The sequence below is a fragment of the Lissotriton helveticus genome, chromosome 1_1 (assembly GCF_964261635.1).
Source record: "Lissotriton helveticus chromosome 1_1, aLisHel1.1, whole genome shotgun sequence".
NCBI classification, from domain to species: Eukaryota; Metazoa; Chordata; class Amphibia; order Caudata; family Salamandridae; genus Lissotriton; species Lissotriton helveticus.
In genome coordinates this window covers 698,280,859-698,303,584 of record NC_136057.1, presented here as the reverse complement: position 1 = coordinate 698,303,584, position 22,726 = coordinate 698,280,859, and the positions used below count along the sequence as shown (strand labels likewise).

Genomic DNA, 22,726 nt, shown 5'->3' with positions numbered 1-22,726 from the left:
TTGAGACTTGGAGGCAGATCGGCTGTTGGGCTTTCATTTGACCTATTTGCTGGCTTGGCGACCTCTACCCGAGTTGTGCCCCCTTTTTCATGTACTTTTGATCCTGTACTTTGAGTGTCGGGCCCGTCGAACCTGGTGGCTTGTCCTGTGACGCATCTTCAAAATGGCGGGCAGAGGGGACAGAGAGACGCGCAAGACGAAAACACCTCTGCGCGGAGCTCCAGTTCAATCAAATGTCATGGACCGTTATACCCATTCTAAGGGGTCCCCCGGAGCTGCCCCGCCTGGTTCCAGTATAGCGTCCGAACGAGTTTTGGAAGAGTCGGCGGAGCCCTCCCTACAGGATATCATGGGCGCCATCTCGGGTGTGAGGGAATCCATCGGCCTACAGTACGAGGCCTTGGCCCACAAACTTGACACCGTGGCTATTGAGGTGAATCTGATTCGTGCTGATCTCGGCAAGACGAATGAGAGGGTACAATCACTGGATATTAAATCTTCTAGCCTTACGAATGACGTCTCGGAGCTCCAAACTGAGATTGGAAATCTCCGTCGGGGGAACGACTTCATGACCCGTCGCCTGGAGGACTTTGAAAATAGGGCGCGTCGCTGCAATGTTCGCCTGGTTGGTGTACCGGAGAACCCTGAACCCCACTCGGTGGATCTCCTGGTTGAGGATCTGGTCTTGAACCATCTGGCCCCTTCTGGTCTCACAAAATTTTTCACGGTGGAACGCGCACATCGTGTTCCAGGAGGCAAAGTCAAGCCGGGAGCCCCGCCGAGACCCATTGTAGCGAAGCTTTTTCATTATAGAGACCGGGACGCTATCCTGCAGGCCTTGCGGGTGAAGGGCCCGGTGGCCTTTGAGAATGCTACGGTGAACTTTTACCCGGACTTTTCCCAACAGGTTCAGAGACAACGTATGGAGTTTCGTGGTGCCAAGAAACGTCTTCGGGATCGGGGCCTACGTTACGCCATGCTCTTTCCCACCAGACTTCGGGTCGAATACAATGAGCGTACCCTTTTCTTTGATCGGCCAGATGCTGTTAATGACTGGCTGGACTCATTGCCTGACCGTCCTCCTGAGACTGACTCCGCCGCTCACCCTGGTGGTGCCGAAGGTGGTGTGGAGATCTAACTGTTCGGCTCTTATGTCTTATTTTGAATACATTCTCAGGAATGTTGGCCGGCGTCCCTCTACATTGTGATCATTCTGTCTTTCGTTTGTTATTTTTGTTCTTGCTGAGGTCGGGGGGAGGGTGGAACGGAGACCTTTCCTCCTCCGGGGTCTTTGTGTAGAATAGGGGTTCTTGGGCGACAGGCACACTGCAGGTTGGGGTGGCTCTTTAGCTTTTTGCAGGGGTGCAGGGTGGGGGGTGTTTCTCTTCAGTTTGGGGGAGGGGGGTTGGGAAGTTTTTTCTTTTCTGTGTGTTGTTTTCAAGGCGAGTTGCTCCTGTGTTTGCTGCTGTTTCTGATGTCTAGCTCATGGACGAGGGGTCTTGGCTCGGGCGGCTGGGATGGGGGGTAGAGGGTTGAAATTTCTTTCCTGGAACGTTAATGGCCTGGGAGATCGTATTAAGCGCAGTGTGGTCTTAAAATGTATACGACGTTTGTCACCGGACATTGTTTTCATGCAAGAAACCCATTTGATTGGTAATGTTTGTTATGCAATGAATAGATGGGGCTACCGCCTTGTGGCGCACTCGGGGTTTACCTCCGGATCTAGGGGTGTGGGTATTCTTGTTCGAACCTCCCTCCCCCTGGCGATCGATGAGGTGATTCATGATGACCGTGGGAGATATACTGTCCTGGTGGGTAGGTATGAAGGCCGCACCCTATCTCTCTTCAATGTTTATGTTCCCCCGGGTTTGCAGGCCTCTACTTTTACTGACTTGGGCCGTGTTTTGTTAGATCTCCCTGATAGCACTCTCTTTCTGGCCGGTGATTTTAATTCGGTGCTTTCCGGCCTTCACGATCGCCATCCCCCTAGAGATACCCCGCAGGCTCAGCAGTGGTTGGGTGGGTTTTTAGATACCTTTGGCCTTGTGGACTGCTGGCGACTGTTGCATCCTACTCAGCTCCAATACACCTTCCATTCTGGGGCTCATGGCAGTCTGTCTCGGCTGGATTATTTCCTGATGCCCGCAGCCCAATCGTCGGCGGTTCGTGAGATTTTACATTTGCCGAGGGGTATTTCTGATCACTCGCCGCTCTGGCTTCGTTTCGAGGTTGGGGTAGAGGCTGCGGGCCGAGTGGCTCCCATTAACCCTTGGTATCTTTCCTCCCCTGAGACTCGTACCCTCTTGCTCAAGTCCATGGATGCATATTTCCTGGAAAACGAGGGGTCGGTCTCTTCGGCTGTGTCCCTGTGGGAAGCCTTTAAAACTGTGATTCGTGGACAGGCCCTTTCCTTGATTGTTGAAGCTAAGAGGGCTGGGAGGAGGGAGGTGGTGGACCTTGAGGGGGAGATCTCTGCTTTGGAGGACGAGTTGGAATCTGGTGTCACGCCTGAGAAACTCCATGCCCTGGGTCTAAAACAGTTTGCATATAAATCTCTGGTCACTGACGCTGCAAAGGTGATGTTTCGTGAGCAGCAGGGCAGATTGTACGATGTGGGTGACAAGGCGGGCAAACTCCTAGCGTGGTTGGACAAGAAAGAAAGAGTTAATCGTGTGGTGCCCGTGATTCAGTCTGCGAGTGGTGAGAATGTGATTGATCCGACCGCCATTGTTGATCGTTTTGCGGAATATTTCCGTGTGGTATATGCTCCCGTGTCTGTGAGGGATGTTGCCGACTCCCGCCTTCTTCTGCGTGATATCACTTTGCCCTGTGTCACCGACTTGGACCGTATTGCTTTGGACTCCCCTTTTACGAATGATGAGATAGCCAATGCAGTTCGATCACTCCGTTCGGGCAAAGCATTGGGCCCGAACGGTTTGCCTATCGAGTTGTACAAGTTACGCCCCGATAAGGTGGCGCCGTATCTCCGCGCCATGTTTCTAGAATCTCGTGAGCGGAACATACTTCCTTATGATCAGCGTCTGGCGACAATCGTCGTCATTCCCAAAGAGGGTAAACCGCGTGACCTCTGTTCCTCGTATAGGCCCATATCCCTATTAAATGTTGAACCTAAGGTGTTGGCTAAACTTTTGGCGACCCGTCTCCTTTCGGTTCTCGGGGAGTTGGTCCATCCGGATCAATCTGGCTTTATCCCGCATCGCAACACGGCTCTGAATTTACGTCGCCTCCACGGCGCGCTGGCGAGGGCGGGGCTTTTGACTGAACCGGCCATTTTGGCGTCCCTGGACGCCTCCATGGCCTTTGATACTGTGGAGTGGCCCTATTTATGGGCGACACTTGAGAAATTTGGATTCGGGTGCGAGTTTATTAGCTGGGTTAGACTGTTGTACGCGGAACCTCTGGCGCAAGTTGTAGTGAACGGTAGAGTGTCGGCCCCCTTCTCCTTGGGCAGGGGTACCCGTCAGGGTTGCCCCTTGTCCCCTTTGTTGTTCGCGCTCGCTCTTGAACCGTTGGCGGCCTGGCTCCGTTGGGAACCGTCCCTTAAAGGTATTCGTTGGGCCCCGGATTTCGAAGACCGCGTCTCGCTTTATGCGGACGACATCCTCTTGTATCTTACTTCTCCTCGCAAGTCTTTATCTGTTTTATTTGACGTTCTTGCGTCCTTTGGCGCTAACTCAGGCCTCGTCATCAACTGGTCTAAGTCCTGTGTATACGTTTTATCTGGTATCTTGCCTCTGTTGCCGAGTAGACTTCCTCTTCAGGTGGTCCGGGATGGTTTCAAATACTTGGGGGTTTTTGTTACCTTGGACCCGTCCCTTCGTTTTGATCGTAATCTCCTTCCCCCGTTGCTTAGGCTCCGTTTGGACGTTGCCCGTTGGCGCAAACTTCCCCTGTCTCCACTGGGTCGGGCGGCCCTGTTTAAGATGATGTCACTACCGCGGTTTCTCTACGCTCTCCAGAATTATTATGATCCTATCCCCAAGACCTATTTTCGGGAGATTGAGAGCCTTCAGAGGCAACTTATTTGGGATGGGCGACCGCGCATTGCTCTCGCGAAACTTTCCATCCCGTGATACGATGGGGGCATGGCGCTCCCCGATATTAAGAGATACTACTGGGCTTCCCATCTGTCCGCTATTAATCACGCTATGTTCTCGCCGGGTCGTAATCCGGCGTTTGAGATGGATAAACTTCAGCTTCCGGGAGGTGACTTTAACAGAGTGCTCTATTCTCGCTCCGCTGGGCGCCATCTTGTGGGACCTACTTTGACTGCTTTGACGGTGTGGCGTGCTGCGAATGTGAGCCTGGGCTGGGAGGATCGCTTGACGTTGGCGACGCCGCTTTATGCTTCAGAACGTCTGGGCGGTCTTTGGTCTTCCAAGGGTTTTGACCGTTGGGACTTGATTGGGATCTCTAAAGTGGGGGATGTATACTCTAAGGGTTCTGTGCGCCCGTTTCAGGCCCTCCAGGCTGACTACGGCCTGAGTAGTCGGGAATTCTTTCGTTATTTACAGATCAGGCACGCTTTGGTTTCGGTGTTTGCTCCTGGTGAGATTCCGCCTGACTCTTCCCCACTTGAAGACCGTATCCTTGACGAACATCTTCCTGATAGCACTATCTCCCTGATCTATAAAAAGTTGATTAACAATCGGACTGACTTATTGGCCCGACTTCGGGAACAGTGGATGGGAGATGGGTTGGAACTTGATGATGAGGATTGGCAATCGGCCCTCTCCTCTCCGAAGGAGGTGGCTATACCGGCTCGACTCCGTCTGGTCCAATTGAAGATCCTTCATCGGGTGTACGTGACGGGACCGCGACTGATGGTGATGGGCTTTTCCTCCGATGGACTGTGTAAGCGTGGATGTGGTTTGCGTGCTACTTTCCTGCATATTCTTTGGGAGTGCCCGATGGTGGCTGCTTATTGGGTGGCTGTGCTTGATCTGATGACTGTGGTGACAGGGATATCCTTGCGTCCGGAACCTCGTCGCTGTCTTTTGAATGTCTGGGAGCCCACGGACTGTTCGGTGGCACAGACTAGATGGGCCACCCTGGGCTATATGATTGCGAAGCGAGATATTGCGCAACTCTGGGGGGCCTCCAGGCCCCCTGCCCTCTCGCAATGGGAGGATAACATGGATTGGTCCATGTTCCGTGAGAAAACTGTCTACGTGGCCAGGGGCAGACCCAAGGCATGGGTGAAGGTGTGGGGTCAATGGAACGAATACCGTGGCGACATTTGTACTCCTCCCCTTGTGGACACTATCGAGATTACCCTGTCTCCTTAGGCTAGCGTTCCCGGAATCTTCATATAGGGACTGAGCTGGTATCTCCGGCTCTCCCCCCTTCTTCTTCCTGATCTCTGCGCCCCTCCCCCCCCCCCCCTCCGAACTCCTTAGTGCTTAGAATATTGCTACTGCACTTCCGTTGCTGTCCCCCCCTTGCGTCCCTTGGGCTGCCTTCAGTGATACACTCTCGCCTTTTTGTATGTTTGTTCTTTCATATATATAAAACCTGTTTTTGTCCTGTATATAATGTGGAGTATTGCATTCTTGATTGACGGTTACCTCTGCGGGCATATATGATATGTGTCTACTCCTTTTTAGCGGCTGGCCCGTGTGGTTGTAGGCCCATCCTTGTACCTTTTTGCTTGCTCAAATAAAGGTTTTTAAAAAAAAAAAAAAAAAAAAAAAAAAAAAACTCCAACTCCCTCAAAACTTTGTCATGCTCAAACTGCATTCTCTTTTCCTCAAGATCTAACTTTCTATTTTCTAATTCCACTGCCTATCCACCTTGAACCTGGTCATCTCCATTTCATGCCTTCTTGATCTCTCTCTGTCCTCCAGCTCCTCTGAAGACAGACTTTTGTTAGAGCCAATGCTACCTGCAGGGGAGAGTGCCTTCCTTCCTCTTGAGCCCAATGGGTTTTCCTGTTGTACTTCTGCATCACCATCCTCCTCAATCACAGGTGTTTTCCTTGCTTCTACCCAGGCCCTCAGCGCCTTGTAGAACTCTTCCTTCACTTTAAATCCAGAAGTGGAAACATTGGATTTCTTGCAAAAGTACTTCATCTGCTTTACTGTGTAGCATTCCAGCCTCTCCTCCTCTTCCCATTCGCAATTAAGGGAGGCTACAGATTCTGCTCTCTCTACTGAAATAGGCACCTTTCAAAAATAGGCAAACCCAAAAAAATAAAATTCAAAAAGGAATCTACCAAAAAGTATGCGGTATCGTTATGGTCTGCACTCACCAAGTAGTGTTTACCAGTCACTGTACATGAGTCACAAATGCAAATCCAGAATCCCTTCCGCTGCCTACCAATGTTAGATTTGGGGGTATCTAGTTGGCACAGGTAGGTACTTGAGAAAAATAGGGACCCTCTCCTCTAGTCATGAAAAGGGGATTACACACCTAAAATAACCCCTGCTCACCCTCTAGGTTGCGTGGCGCGCGCACTCAAGGCTTATTTCAGAGGCGTTGTAAGTTAAGCAGTTGTGACCACATAAAGTAACCCAGTGACAACACTACCAATGGACACCACACAGGTTTTATTTAAAAAAATAAGTAGACTGTATATAGAGTTACCACAAGACCATGAACAACAAAAATACACACTATGATTACTTTAAGATGGTAGATTAAGTTTAGTTCAGTTCAGTTCTTAGATGCGACACTCTGCGTCAATGTACCTTAAGATGTGCTGTGCTTCCACGACAAGCAATGTTGCAGCGATGGGAAATGCGGCAAAGTTCAGCTACAAAGAAATAAAGATGTGAAGATCTTCCAGATGCGGCACGCTTCTCGGGGACGCGAGAAGTTCTCGTTCTGATGCGTGGACTGCAGCTGCGACACCCTTACGATGCGATGGCAACAGTTCCAGCGGCGACGCTCTTCTCCACGATGTGTGAAGCTTCCGCTCGATGCGACAACTACAGCGGCGACATCCAAGATGCGACGGCAGCAGCTCCGATGGCGGCGCGCTTTTCGGGGTGCTCTTGGTCGATGCGGTGCAATACGACAGTTTCAGCCGCGACACCCTCCTTCTCCGGAGTTGCGATGGTGACACGCTCCGACTTCGTTGCGAGATTCTTCTCCTGATGCGGTGCAGTGCGACAACCACAGCGGCGACACCCTCCTTCTTCGGAATTGCAACGGCAGCAGCAGCGATGGCAACACACTTCCTCTTCGTTGCGGCACGCTTCTCTCCGATGTGGTGCAGTGCGACAGTTCCAGCGGCGACACCCTCCTTTCTCCAGAGTTGCGACGGCAGGCACAGTGACGGTGACACGCTTCTTCTCGTTGAGTCGCGCTTCCAGCTCCTTGCAACACGCAGTTCCTCAGAAGGCCCAAAACAGCAGCAGGCACTTCCAAAAGAACTCTGGGGAGCTGGGGGGTGAAGTCTGTTGTCCCTGAGACTTCAGCAGGAGGCAAGCTCTTTTCCAAGCCCTTGGAGATCCTTCACAAGTTGAAAGCACAGTTACAAAGTTCCTTTCTCCTTCCTTTGGCAGTAAGGCAACCACTGCAGGCCAATCCCCCAAGCAGCACTTCAGCTTGGAAATAGTCTCTCCTCAGTATCTTCAGGTTCCTCTCCTCAGTAAAGGTTTCTTCTTTTAGTCCCAAAGTGATCTAATTTCATGGGATCAGGGTCCCAATATTTATACCCAGACATCCTTTGTTCTCTGAGGGGAGAGGGGCCGTTGCCCAGTCCAAACCAGTTCTGAAGCACTCTGTTTACCAGACTTCTCCTTTCCTTTCACAGTGCAGGGCATGCACATCAGACACCCCACAGGAGATGAAGCCAGCATTGTGGAAGGCAAGTACAGTCCTGGAGCACTTTGTTGACAAGACTCCTTCTCTTCTTTCAGTGTGTAGGGCAGAGACATCAGCTGCTCCCCAGGGGGTGGAGCCTGCATTGTGGAAGGCAGGCACAGCCCTATACAGAGTTCAGGTGCACTCCTCCCTCCCATCAAGATGCAGATCTCTCTATTCACCACTGGGTGACTCAGCCTGTCTCCTGGAATTCCCCAGCCCTATCACTCACAGAAACCAGACATAGGAATACACAACCTAGCAGAGGCAGGTTGGAATGGTTAGACAAGCAAATACCTACTTTCTATAAGTGGTATTTGCAAACACAGAATATTAAAATACACTTTACTAAAAGATGTATTTTATTATTCTGAGTTCAGGCAAACTAAACTCGAATTTCTACCATGTTCTCTGAGCCTGTTAGGATTATAAAGTGTAACAATTCTAACAGCCCATTCTGGCCTATGGAGAACAGGTAGCCTTGCAATAGTGAAAAACGAAAATGGCTGTAATTCACTATTAGGACATGCCACACACACCAGGGCTTGTCCTACCTTATACTTAAAATGCACCCCGCCCTTGGGCCTACCATAGGGGTGGCTAATATGTAGAGAAGGGAAGGTTTAGGGACTGGCAAGTGGGTGCACTTACCCAGTCAGCATGACAGTACCAGAATGCACACAGGCTCAGCAAAGGATGACCTTAGACACATTTTACGAGGCTGCTTCTGTGGGTGGCACAACCAGTGCTGCAGGTCCCCCAGCAGCATTTGGGTTACATGCCCAGGCACACTCAGTGCACTAGACTAGGGTCTGACAAGTAAACCAAATTAGCCAAACATGAAATCACTAATCCATACATCAATTTACGATAGGGAGCACTTGCACTGTGGCACTGAATAGCAGTGGCACAGTGCCCAAAGCATCTAACACCAGCAAAAACACATGAGGCAACAGCAAAAATGGAATTAATGAATATAAACAACAGGCGAACGACCTTGGACAAAAGCTTGGAGACAGGAACTACCCGAAAAGAGTCATCGATAGATGCAAGAAAAGAGCACGAAATCAAAACAGAGATGGGCTCCTTGAACAGACACTGCGAGAACAAGAACCTGACATCTTAACGTGTGTAACCACCTTTGGTCCTGCCAGTAATAAATTAAAGAAGAGCGTAAACAAAAACTGGAGAATCCTAACCTCAGCAAGCATACAGTGGCCCAAACCCAGGTTTGCAAACAAAACAACCAGAAACCTAAAGGACATGTTGGTACATACGAGACCTCCTCCGAAAAAACTACTAGCGGTCACAAATTCACCATGGGATACCCGCCCAGTGGTAGGACACTACCCTTGTGGCTCCTGCTCTGTATGTCCCTTAACTAAGGTCACAAAAGAAATACAACTTTTGCCAGACTTTAGATGGAAACTATTAAACCACACTAATTGCAATACGAGCCATGTGATCTACATGATCACATGCCCATGTAGAAAACACTACATTGGCATGACGTGCAGAAAAGTCAAGCAACGCTTATGTGAGCATCGAAGTAATATCAAATGTAAGAAGATCACGACTAAGATGTTTAATCATTATTTGGAAGCAGGACACACAATCAATGACCTTGAGTGGGTTGTTCTGGAAACACTGAACAATAGAGATCACAATGCAGAAAGGATCCTTTTTGAAAAGGAACAAAGATGGGTGCATAGACTGGGAACTGACAGAGAAGGACTCAACGATAATATTCCGTGGGGTAGTATTTATAAGTAACCACTAGGCGATGAGCCACCCAACCAACGATCAGAAATGAAAGAGCTCTCTACTAGTAATCCTATAATCTCGGAAGAAGAGCTGAAGAAATAGTCAGAGCAAATTTTAAAACTACTGGGATGTTGTAACACATATGTTCAAATAAGACTGATTCGAGAAAAATCCAGAATTAAGGCGAGAATAAAGACTCAGAAATTCATTCTGAAATCTGTTTGAAAAAATAAAGGTCATCACAATGGGTCACTGAAATTTGCGAGAACTGAAAGTAAACGACCATTGGGGTATTTATCTGAACGTTATAATCATAAAACTGAATACAATGCAAATTGGTTAAAACAACCGGAATATTAGAAAAAAGACTATGAATAATTACTGTTCGTCTGTTTACATTGCCATTCGTACATAAATTCATGAACCCGGAAGCTATACTGTTTCCGGGACCATCAGTGGCAGAGTCAGAACCAGTTGAAGAACGGACTGACCGCAGGTAGCAGGAGACACAACGTCGACTAAACCGTAACGTATTGAAAACTGTGATATATTAACTGAAGTATAACCTGTCATTATAGCAGGCCCCGCTGACCCACGCGGATCCCGATGAGGTTTTAAATTAAACCATCCGAAGGTACGTGGAATGAACGGACACGTATCTGAGCTTGGCATGGTGTGAATGTACCCTATACTGTTTATAAGAGAACCGCCCCTGAAGGTATATGAAATACAGTCTAATCAAAGGAGAAAGGATCACTTGTCCTGATCAACCTTAGGTCTGCAGGGTGGTGGGGGGGGGTTTCTCGTCCCAATATTAAGACCCTCAGGCACGTGATGGGTATGGTGGTGTCTTTAAGCGGTATATCTTGATTCTCCGCTTATGTTTCACGTGTGTGCATAATCATTAGGTCTATTTAGGTTATGCAGCCTCCACCAGGAGGTTATTACCCAAGGTTGGTGCAGTAGTGAGCCAGAGATAAAAAGACCGAAAAGCCAGGAGGACGAAAAATTTATTAGGTCTGGTTTTGGGTCTGGTAAACTCAATTGTAGTGCATCCGGTTTTACTGGTTTATGAGTTACAGTTGCACTTTGAGTAAAAAAAGGTTAAAAATTTGGTCGACATGTTTCTGCCTCAATTGCCTTTGTTCTAGGACTTACGGGCATTCATCAGGACCGTGAAATAACGTGCAAAAAAATTAAATATAGTGTTAAGTGAAAAGGAAAAAGGTTATTGACCTGTTCCTATGTCTTGGAGGTCTTATGGTACCTGTAATGAGTAAACACATAATTGTAACACACACACTCGGGGTAGGGGGGGGCGGGGGGGGACACACACCCACAGCAGAATTCTGCTGTTGACTTTTACCAATAAACAACTACAAAATGGCAATACTTTTTAGACCGTTTTCGTTCATTAAAGTGTCAACTCTCTCTAATCCTCTCCATACTCAGGCACCGTCCTATAGCATGCTTGCAAAGGGACAGAGTATGTTTAAAATAGTATCGTGCATTCATATTCATTGTGAACTCTAGTGATGCTGATGGCAGTGAATGTGTCTGCTAATCAATTTCTATCAGGGCGAGTGCGATGAAGGTTCGACCTATGGTCGTGGCATGCAAGGCATATTTAGCGCTTTGTGAGCTGAAACGCCGTTCTCTTAGGAGGCGTCATGAAACATGCATACGCCGTTTTTTTGTTGCTAGCGTTTACCTCGCGCATTATTTGTGCACACTTCCTTCAGCCGGTAGAGATATTGGAGCGGGCTAAAGGGGAGGTAAAATGAGGCATTAATATCAAGGCGGCTGTCTTATACTTGCGGTTTTGTAGACGTGGTGAGTCTATCTCCTCGCTACCTATTGCGCCTCGTCCTCAGCTTGCTGTTGTGCGCGCTGCTCTGCTCTTACCAAACCGGAAGTGGTTCGTCTGGTTTCCGGGTTATTTTTGAGTAGCTGCCCGGAGGGCGGTGCTAACGTCCTCATTGCGTGCCTATTGGACTGATAATGTTTACTACGATGTTGGTGACATTCAAGGCTATACATTTCTTAATTGTTAGCCTCTCTTTTGTGTAACACTCGTTTCGATTTTTGCGCAAACCCTTGTATTAATTTTGCAAAACTAATTGGTGACAGTAGCGTTTTCCCATAGACGGAGTGGTTTTTAGTCCGCATGTGTACTAATGGGTAGTTTACAGATAATGGCTACGTGTGGTTCTGTATTTTACTTTGTGCAGATCTTCACTGATAGACTTTTGTTCTTTACATGGTAGGGTGAATCTCATTCACTGATGAGAACGTTTCTGCTATGTATTACGTACAATTTCACCTTAAGGGATAGAAAAAACGAGAATGGGCTGTATTCTCTTTTATGGAAGGTAACCCAATATCATATTACTGTTATTGTGTATATTGTTGGGGCTGTTATTTCCAGGGGGCAGTGGTTATCAATATTGAGATGGCTCTTTTATTGGTTTCAATCTGTAATCGGGCCTTATTTTTGGGGTTTTTTTGGTTTTTTGAACCGGGTTGCATTGTTAGCTCGTGGAGAGCTCCTAGGGTACTCATTTTTTTGCCACCGTGAGCCAAGGTATATTATCGTTCAACCCTTCGGTATCTGTCTTGAGTCTGTGTACCCATCTTTGCTCTTTTTCAAAGAGAATTCTTTCAGCATTATGGTCTTTGTGTGGTAGTGTTTCCAGGATTACCCATTGTAAGTCCGATGTTGTATGGCCCTTCTCTAGGTAATGGGTAGCCATCTTCGTGGTGCTCTTTTTGCATTTGACATTGCTCTTATGTTCGCATAGTCTTTGCTTTGCTTTTCTGCATGTCATTCCGATGTAGTTCATTTTACATGGACATGTAATCATGTAGACCACGTGGGTGGTGTTGCAGTTTGTGTGGCTGTTCAGAGTCCATTTGAAATTCGGTAGGAGTTGCAGTTCTTTGGTTGCTTTCGTGAGGTTGCAAACTGAGCATGAGCCACATGGGTAGTGACCTTTCACTTGTGGATTGCCCCATAGATTTAAATTATCTTTTGGTTTTTTTGGGGGTGGCCTCGTGTGGACCAAGATGTCTTTTAGATTTCTGCTCCTCTTATTTGCAAATCTTGGTTTCTGCCAGTTCAGATCCCCCGATGTGAGTATCCGCCAATTCTTATTGACCATCTTCTTTAGATTGTTTGTCATTGGGCTATACGTGGTAACGCACGTAAGTATTTCTTCAGCAGGTGTCTTTGGTGTGTTCTCAAGGAGTGCTTCTCTGTTCTGATTTTTGGCACGTTTTTTGCATTTGTTGATGATCTTTTTTGGATAATCTCGACTCTCTAGTTTTTTACAGAGGTCATCTGCTTGTGCTTTGTATTCTCTGGTATTGCTGCAATTGCGCCGCAGCCTGAGGAACTGGCTGTAAGGTAAGTTCTCTCGTAGGGGGCGTGGATGAAAACTGTTAAAAGATAAAAGGCTGGTTTTTGCAGTCGTCTTGAAGAAGGTGCGCGTTTGGAGAGTGTTCGCCGCAGCATAGATGGTTATGTCTAAGAAGTCAATGCTCTTGTTATTTGCACAATGAGTAAACTGTAGACATTCATCTTTTTGGTTCAACCATGTATGGAATTCTGACAGACTTTGATGGTTACCTTCCCAGATCACAAAGATATCATCAATGTATCGTTTCCAAAAACGTATACAATGATGATAAGGGTTATTGGTTTCATTGAGGATGTGTGTCTCCTCAAAGGAGCTCACGTATAGCCCTGCCACGCTCGGGGCAAATGTACTGCCCATCGAGGTCCCGTGGCACTGTAGGTATAGTGTGTCTCTGTATTGGAAAAAGTTTTCCATCAGGGCCAGCCGGCAGCATTCTAGAACGAAATGTCTAGGAGTTTTGTGTGACCATGTGGTGTCAAACAGTATGTCTTCTAGAGTCGCCATGGTCTTCTCCTGGGGTAGGCTGGTGTACAGACTTTCAACATCGAAACCCACCAGAAGCATGGTCTCTGGTGAGTATTCGATGTCTTTTAATTGATTTAGGAGGTCCCTTGTGTCCCTCAGATATGTTGGGGTATTTTGAACAAGTGGTCGCAGATACTGGTCAGCGAACTGGGAAAGAGGTTCAAGGATTGAACCTATCCCCGAAACAATGGGGCGTCCTGGTGGCGGTATCCGTCCTTTGTGTGTCTTAGGGAGTGAGTAGAAGTATGGGGTTCTTGGTGTTGTAGTTCTCAAGTAATCCCCTTCTTTTTTGGAGATCCAGTTATTGGTTTCCCCTTCCTCTATCATCATAGCTATTGTTGTTTGTAGTCTAGGTGTCGGGTCTATTGATAAGATTTTGTAGAATTTGTCATTAGACAAAAGGTCCATACACTGTTGGTTGTATCCCGTACTGGTTAGGAGGACCACCCCTCCGCCTTTGTCGGCTGGCTTGATGACTATGTTGTTGTCACTTGTCAGTGCATTCAATGCTAGTTGTTCTGATCTCGTGATATTCTGGAATGGTTTCTGTATATCTCGAGCCAGATCGTCAATCCCCTTGAAGATAGCCTGTTCAAAAGTCTGAATTTCGATTGGGACCTGAGAGTTTAGGGGGCAGAAGGATGATTTCTTTTTTAAATTTGTATCTCCTTCTTTGTTTCTGGGTCCATCTCCCTTGAAAAAGGCTCTCAATTTTAGTTTTCGGCAGAATTCTGCCATTTCGCATTTAGTCTTGAATACGTCCAATCTTGGTGTGGGAACATATCCCAATCCCTTGTTGAGTATGCTTTCTTCATCTTTGGTTAGGGTTCTGTCTGTGAGATTCACGATGAGGGATTCGTTGGTGTTCCCGTTTGGGCCTTTGTTACGCTCCTTGTTTGTACCTGTCTGGTCGGACCAGGTCACTCCTCTTCTCCGTGTTCTCTCGGACGTGCGGCCATTCCCTAAAAAAGGAATGCGCGGTTGGAAATTTTGTCCACCATGAGGTTGCATCTGATGATTCATCATACCTGGGCCTTGGAAATAAGGATTCATCCAACCTTGAAAATGGGGATTGAACGGCTGGAAGGGCATCCCTTGGTTGTCCATTTGAAAGAAAGGTGGGCGCCAGGAATTCCGTCCACGGCGGTTACCTCTTTTGTTCTGTTGGTAGTGTCTTGGGTTGTTATGGTTGTTGCCTCCTTGGTCAGAACTGGTACTCGATGCACTGCTGTTTGACCCATTGTTGGAAGCATTGTCATCTGCCTTGTAGTCCTTGCTGCTATAGGGGTGCACTTTTTCCATAGAGAACTTTTTGAGTTCCTTTGCTAGTTTCTGTAGCTTGGTCTGTATCAAGTATTCATGAGAGTCACTCATTTCTTTGTTAATTTCATCTAATTTGGTTTTGTATATGGTGATGTCGACCGTGTTGTTTAGACTCGTTTCCAGGATACGGATTTTTATTGTTAATTCATCCGCCAATCTTGTGGCTGTTTTTATAATCAGGACTAGATAGTCTCTTGTACATTTCCATGAAATGGCGGACCAGTCTTTTCTGAAAGCTAGATCCTTCCGGAAAATTCTTGGAGCTGTGGTGACCCAGAGGCCTCTGGGTGCCGCATTCACTCTCAGGTACTCCGTCATAATTATGCCATGTACAGCGGTCCTGACTCTTTCTTTTTTTACTTCGGTCAGTTCATCCCATTCAGTTGAGTTAGAAAGGGTTTGTGAGAGGTCACTGTTCATGAACGGTGCTGGTCTTGCGAGTATTGCGTCAATCTCTTCTATGGAATAACTTAATCCTAGATTTTCTGCCATCCTGGAATGTCTTCGGCAGTCAATAGGATTTCTTGATCCAATTTTCGTAGAGACTCCCACAGCTGTGCGCTGCTAATAATCTTCTAATCAGAAGTGGGGGAGATGGAATAATGATCCATTCATTTTCCGAGGAATATAGTCTAATCAAAGGAGAAAGGATCACTTGTCCTGATCAACCTTAGGTCTGCAGGGTGGTGGGGGGGTTTTCTCGTCCCAATATTAAGACCCTCAGGCACGTGATGGGTATGGTGGTGTCTTTAAGCGGTATATCTTGATTCTCCGCTTATGTTTCACGTGTGTGCATAATCATTAGGTCTATTTAGGTTATGCAGCCTCCACCAGGAGGTTATTACCCAAAGTTGGTGCAGTAGTGAGCCAGAGATAAAAAGACTGAAAAGCCAGGAGGACGAAAAATTTATTAGGTCTGGTTTTGGGTCTGGTAAACTCAATTGTAGTGCATCCGGTTTTACTGGTTTATGAGTTACAGTTGCACTTTGAGTAAAAAAAGGTTAAAAATTTGGTCGACATGTTTCTGCCTCAATTGCCTTTGTTCTAGGACTTACGGGCATTCATCAGGACCGTGAAATAACGTGCAAAAAAATTAAATATAGTGTTAAGTGAAAAGGAAAAAGGTTATTGACCTGTTCCTATGTCTTGGAGGTCTTATGGTACCTGTAATGAGTAAACACATAATTGTAACACACACACTCGGGGTAGGGGGGGGCGGGGGGGACACACACCCACAGCAGAATTCTGCTGTTGACTTTTACCAATAAACAACTACAAAATGGCAATACTTTTTAGACCGTTTTCGTTCATTAAAGTGTCAACTCTCTCTAATCCTCTCCATACTCAGGAACCGTCCTATAGCATGCTTGCAAAGGGACAGAGTATGTTTAAAATAGTATCGTGCATTCATATTCATTGTGAACTCTAGTGATGCTGATGGCAGTGAATGTGTCTGCTAATCAATTTCTATCAGGGCGAGTGCGATGAAGGTTCGACCTATGGTCGTGGCATGCAAGGCATATTTAGCGCTTTGTGAGCTGAAACGCCGTTCTCTTAGGAGGCGTCATGAAACATGCATACGCCGTTTTTTTGTTGCTAGCGTTTACCTCGCGCATTATTTGTGCACACTTCCTTCAGCAGGTAGAGATATTGGAGCGGGCTAAAGGGGAGGTAAAATGAGGCATTAATATCAAGGCGGCTGTCTTATACTTGCGGTTTTGTAAACGTGGTGAGTCTATCTCCTCGCTACCTATTGCGCCTCGTCCTCAGCTTGCTGTTGTGCGCGCTGCTCTGCTCTTACCGAACCGGAAGTGGTTCGTCTGGTTTCCGGGTTATTTTTGAGTAGCTGCCCGGAGGGCGGTGCTAACGTCCTCATTGCGTGCCTATTGGACTGATAATGTTTACTACGATGTTGGTGACATTCAAGGCTATACATTTCTTAATTGTTAGCCTCTCTTTTGTGTAACACTCGTTTCGATTTTTGCGCAAACCCTTGTATTAATTTTGCAAAACTAATTGGTGACAGTAGCGTTTTCCCATAGACGGAGTGGTTTTTAGTCCGCATGTGTACTAATGGGTAGTTTACAGATAATGGCTACGTGTGGTTCTGTATTTTACTTTGTGCAGATCTTCACTGATAGACTTTTGTTCTTTACATGGTAGGGTGAATCTCATTCACTGATGAGAAAGTTTCTGCTATGTATTACGTACAATTTCACCTTAAGGGATAGAAAAAACGAGAATGGGCTGTATTCTCTTTTATGGAAGGTAACCCAATATCATATTACTGTTATTGTGTATATTGTTGGGGCTGTTATTTCCAGGGGGCAGTGGTTATCAATATTGAGATGGCTCTTTTATTTTTTCAATCTGTAATCGGGCCTTATTTTTGGGGGTTTTTTGGTTTTTTGAACCGGGTTGCATTGTTAGCTCGTGGAGAGCTCCTAGGGTACTCATTTTTTTGCCACCGTGAGCCAAGGTATATTATCGTTCAACCCTTTGGTATCTGTCTTGAGTCTGTGTACCCATCTTTGCTCTTTTTCAAAGAGAATTCTTTCAGCATTATGGTCTTTGTGTGGTAGTGTTTCCAGGATTACCCATTGTAAGTCCGATGTTGTATGGCCCTTCTCTAGGTAATGGGTAGCCATCTTCGTGGTGCTCTTTTTGCATTTGACATTGCTCTTATGTTCGCATAGTCTTTGCTTTGCTTTTCTGCATGTCATTCCGATGTAGTTCATTTTACATGGACATGTAATCATGTAGACCACGTGGGTGGTGTTGCAGTTTGTGTGGCTGTTCAGAGTCCATTTGAAATTCGGTAGGAGTTGCAGTTCTTTGGTTGCTTTCGTGAGGTTGCAAACTGAGCATGAGCCACATGGGTAGTGACCTTTCACTTGTGGATTGCCCCATAGATTTAAATTATCTTTTGGTTTTTTTGGGGGTGGCCTCGTGTGGACCAAGATGTCTTTTAGATTTCTGCTCCTCTTATTTGCAAATCTTGGTTTCTGCCAGTTCAGATCCCCCGATGTGAGTATCCGCCAATTCTTATTGACCATCTTCTTTAGATTGTTTGTCATTGGGCTATACGTGGTAACGCACGTAAGTATTTCTTCAGCAGGTGTCTTTGGTGTGTTCTCAAGGAGTGCTTCTCTGTTCTGATTTTTAGGGAATGGCCGCACGTCCGAGAGAACACGGAGAAGAGGAGTGACCTGGTCCGACCAGACCAGACAGGTACAAACAAGGAGCGTAACAAAGGCCCAAACGGGAACACCAACGAATCCCTCATCGTGAATCTCACAGACAGAACCCTAACCAAAGATGAAGAAAGCATACTCAACAAGGGATTGGGATATGTTCCCACACCAAGATTGGACGTATTCAAGACTAAATGCGAAATGGCAGAATTCTGCCGAAAACTAAAATTGAGAGCCTTTTTCAAGGGAGATGGACCCAGAAACAAAGAAGGAGATACAAATTTAAAAAAGAAATCATCCTTCTGCCCCCTAAAATCTCAGGTCCCAATCGAAATTCAGACTTTTGAACAGGCTATCTTCAAGGGGATTGACGATCTGGCTCGAGATATACAGAAACCATTCCAGAATATCACGAGATCAGAACAACTAGCATTGAATGCACTGACAAGTGACAACAACATAGTCATCAAGCCAGCCGACAAAGGCGGAGGGGTGGTCCTCCTAACCAGTACGGGATACAACCAACAGTGTATGGATCTTTTGTCTAATGACAAATTCTACAAAATCTTATCAATAGACCCGACACCTAGACTACAAACAACAATAGCTATGATGATAGAGGAAGGGGAAACCAATAACTGGATCTCCAAAAAAGAAGGGGATTACTTGAGAACTACAACACCAAGAACCCCATACTTCTACTCACTCCCTAAGACACACAAAGGACGGATACCGCCACCAGGACGCCCCATTGTTTCGGGGATAGGTTCAATCCTTGAACCTCTTTCCCAGTTCGCTGACCAGTATCTGCGACCACTTGTTCAAAATACCCCAACATATCTGAGGGACACAAGGGACCTCCTAAATCAATTAAAAGACATCGAATACTCACCAGAGACCATGCTTCTGGTGGGTTTCGATGTTGAAAGTCTGTACACCAGCCTACCCCAGGAGAAGACCATGGCGACTCTAGAAGACATACTGTTTGACACCACATGGTCACACAAAACTCCTAGACATTTCGTTCTAGAATGCTGCCGGCTGGCCCTGATGGAAAACTTTTTCCAATACAGAGACACACTATACCTACAGTGCCACGGGACCTCGATGGGCAGTACATTTGCCCCGAGCGTGGCAGGGCTATACGTGAGCTCCTTTGAGGAGACACACATCCTCAATGAAACCAATAACCCTTATCATCATTGTATACGTTTTTGGAAACGATACATTGATGATATCTTTGTGATCTGGGAAGGTAACCATCAAAGTCTGTCAGAATTCCATACATGGTTGAACCAAAAAGATGAATGTCTACAGTTTACTCATTGTGCAAATAACAAGAGCATTGACTTCTTAGACATAACCATCTATGCTGCGGCGAACACTCTCCAAACGCGCACCTTCTTCAAGACGACTGCAAAAAACAGCCTTTTATCTTTTAACAGTTTTCATCCACGCCCGCTACGAGAGAACTTACCTTACAGCCAGTTCCTCAGGCTGCGGCGCAATTGCAGCAATACCAGAGAATACAAAGCACAAGCAGATGACCTCTGTAAAAAACTAGAGAGTCGAGATTATCCAAAAAAGATCATCAACAAATGCAAAAAACGTGCCAAAAATCAGAACAGAGAAGCACTCCTTGAGAACACACCAAAGACACCTGCTGAAGAAATACTTACGTGCGTTACCACGTATAGCCCAATGACAAACAATCTAAAGAAGATGGTCAATAAGAATTGGCGGATACTCACATCGGGGGATCTGAACTGGCAGAAACCAAGATTTGCAAATAAGAGGAGCAGAAATCTAAAAGACATCTTGGTCCACACGAGGCCACCCCCAAAAAAACCAAAAGATAATTTAAATCTATGGGGCAATCCACAAGTGAAAGGTCACTACCCATGTGGCTCATGCTCAGTTTGCAACCTCACGAAAGCAACCAAAGAACTGCAACTCCTACCGAATTTCAAATGGACTCTGAACAGCCACACAAACTGCAACACCACCCACGTGGTCTACATGATTACATGTCCATGTAAAATGAACTACATCGGAATGACATGCAGAAAAGCAAAGCAAAGACTATGCGAACATAAGAGCAATGTCAAATGCAAAAAGAGCACCACGAAGATGGCTACCCATTACCTAGAGAAGGGCCATACAACATCGGACTTACAATGGGTAATCCTGGAAACACTACCACACAAAGACCATAATGCTGAAAGAATTCTCTTTGAAAAAGAGCAAAGATGGGTACACAGACTCAAGACAGATACCGAAGGGTTGAACGATAATATACCTTGGCTCACGGTGGCAAAAAAATGAGTACCCTAGGAGCTCTCCACGAGCTAACAATGCAACCCGGTTCAAAAAACCAAAAAACCCCCAAAAATAAGGCCCGATTACAGATTGAAACCAATAAAAGAGCCATCTCAATATTGATAACCACTGCCCCCTGGAAATAACAGCCCCAACAATATACACAATAACAGTAATATGATATTGGGTTACCTTCCATAAAAGAGAATACAGCCCATTCTCGTTTTTTCTATCCCTTAAGGTGAAATTGTACGTAATACATAGCAGAAACGTTCTCATCAGTGAATGAGATTCACCCTACCATGTAAAGAACAAAAGTCTATCAGTGAAGATCTGCACAAAGTAAAATACAGAACCACACGTAGCCATTATCTGTAAACTACCCATTAGTACACATGCGGACTAAAAACCACTCCGTCTATGGGAAAACGCTACTGTCACCAATTAGTTTTGCAAAATTAATACAAGGGTTTGCGGAAAAATCGAAACGAGTGTTACACAAAAGAGAGGCTAACAATTAAGAAATGTATAGCCTTGAATGTCACCAACATCGTAGTAAACATTATCAGTCCAATAGGCACGCAATGAGGACGTTAGCACCGCCCTCCGGGCAGCTACTCAAAAATAACCCGGAAACCAGACGAACCACTTCCGGTTCGGTAAGAGCAGAGCAGCGCGCACAACAGCAAGCTGAGGACGAGGCGCAATAGGTAGCGAGGAGATAGACTCACCACGTCTACAAAACCGCAAGTATAAGACAGCCGCCTTGATATTAATGCCTCATTTTACCTCCCCTTTAGCCCGCTCCAATATCTCTACCGGCTGAAGGAAGTGTGCACAAATAATGCGCGAGGTAAACGCTAGCAACAAAAAAACGGCGTATGCATGTTTCATGACGCCTCCTAAGAGAACGGCGTTTCAGCTCACAAAGTGCTAAATATGCCTTGCATGCCACGACCATAGGTCGAACCTTCATCGCACTCGCCCTGATAGAAATTGATTAGCAGACACATTCACTGCCATCAGCATCACTAGAGTTCACAATGAATATGAATGCACGATACTATTTTAAACATACTCTGTCCCTTTGCAAGCATGCTATAGGACGGTGCCTGAGTATGGAGAGGATTAGAGAGAGTTGACACTTTAATGAACGAAAACGGTCTAAAAAGTATTGCCATTTTGTAGTTGTTTATTGGTAAAAGTCAACAGCAGAATTCTGCTGTGGGTGTGTGTCCCCCCCGCCCCCCCCTACCCCGAGTGTGTGTGTTACAATTATGTGTTTACTCATTACAGGTACCATAAGACCTCCAAGACATAGGAACAGGTCAATAACCTTTTTCCTTTTCACTTAACACTATATTTAATTTTTTTGCACGTTATTTCACGGTCCTGATGAATGCCCGTAAGTCCTAGAACAAAGGCAATTGAGGCAGAAACATGTCAACCAAATTTTTAACCTTTTTTTACTCAAAGTGCAACTGTAACTCATAAACCAGTAAAACCGGATGCACTACAATTGAGTTTACCAGACCCAAAACCAGACCTAATAAATTTTTCGTCCTCCTGGCTTTTCGGTCTTTTTATCTCTGGCTCACTACTGCACCAACCTTGGGTAATAACCTCCTGGTGGAGGCTGCATAACCTAAATAGACCTAATGATTATGCACACACGTGAAACATAAGCGGAGAATCAAGATATACCGCTTAAAGACACCACCATACCCATCACGTGCCTGAGGGTCTTAATATTGGGACGAGAAAACCCCCCCCACCACCCTGCAGACCTAAGGTTGATCAGGACAAGTGATCCTTTCTCCTTTGATTAGACTATATTCCTCGGAAAATGAATGGATCATTATTCCATCTCCCCCACTTCTGATTAGAGGTATATGAAATACGCCTTCTTATTTTTGAGCCTCACGATCTGAATGTACAACACTGAGCCTGAATGAGTGCATGAAAACCGCCTCAGAAGGTATATGAAATGCGCCTTCTGATGTGTGAGTCTTATGACCTAAAAGAATGAAACTTAACTACAACGAGTGCATGAAAACGACTTCTGAAGGTATATGAAATGCGCCTTCATTAGTCTGAGTGTGACTACCGAATTGCATTACACTGAGCCAGAGAATAATGGATTGCAGAAAAACGAGTGCGTTCAATGTCTCCATAAGCTTGCCATAATAGAGATCATGCAACCTTCTCTTATACAGAATGTATGGCAGGAGAAACCACTCTGTCTTTAGGCACGTAATTAAAAACGAAGTCACGCCGTATTTACCAAACATGAGAGAGTTGACCCTGCCCAGGAAATAGGGAGATCAGTTAGAAGTATTGCTTTTTTAATAG

At 46.0% G+C, this 22,726-nt stretch overlaps 1 protein-coding gene and 1 long non-coding RNA gene across 2 annotated transcripts in view; one reads left to right on the top strand and one right to left on the bottom strand.

Annotated features, from left to right (window-relative positions):
* Positions 1-22,726, bottom strand: part of LOC144762717 (uncharacterized) — a 924,777-nt gene that overhangs the window by 315,241 nt on the left and 586,810 nt on the right. The window lies entirely within an intron of this gene.
* Positions 21,026-21,788, top strand: LOC144770529 (uncharacterized). Its single transcript, XR_013598923.1, has 3 exons — positions 21,026-21,084; positions 21,175-21,227; positions 21,671-21,788. It is a non-coding gene; the product is annotated as an uncharacterized LOC144770529 (long non-coding RNA).